The sequence below is a fragment of the Mastomys coucha genome, chromosome X (assembly GCF_008632895.1).
Source record: "Mastomys coucha isolate ucsf_1 chromosome X, UCSF_Mcou_1, whole genome shotgun sequence".
Classification (NCBI taxonomy): domain Eukaryota; kingdom Metazoa; phylum Chordata; class Mammalia; order Rodentia; family Muridae; genus Mastomys; species Mastomys coucha.
The window spans coordinates 104,179,402-104,179,943 of record NC_045030.1 but is presented as its reverse complement, the minus strand read 5'-3'; positions in this window follow the sequence as shown (position 1 = coordinate 104,179,943).

The window sequence follows — 542 nt, the reverse complement described above, 5'->3', positions numbered from 1 at the left end:
GAGAAATTTGCATGTAAATAAAGAAAATATCTAAAATTAAAAAAAAAAAGAAGCTACATTTTTATAAGCATGTTTATCTGCTTTAATAGATCATCTAGGTTTTCTGTTTTGTTTTGTTTTGTTTGTTTGTTTGTTTGTTTGGGTTTTTTGTTTTTGTTTTTCTCAAGACAGGGTTTCTCTGTATAGCCTTGGCTGTCCTGGAACTCACTCTGTAGACCAGGCTGGCCTCGAACTCAGAAATCCGCCTGCCTCTGCCTCCCAAGAGCTGTGACTAAAGGTGTGCACCAACACTGCCAGGCTAGATCATCTGTTTTAATATTCTTTTATAATGAGCAGAATTTCTTTTCTTTTTAAGAAACTAAGAGTTTGAAGTTAGTGCTTCTATGTTGAAATGGGTTTTTGATTTAAAACCTTTTGGGGCTTATATGATACTTGCTAAATTTTAGTGGACCTATCTTCCTCAGTGAAATTAAAGCTTCTAAGAATAGATGCTTTCACTAACAGAAGGGTACCACTAACAAAGCTGATGGCAAGACAAGTAT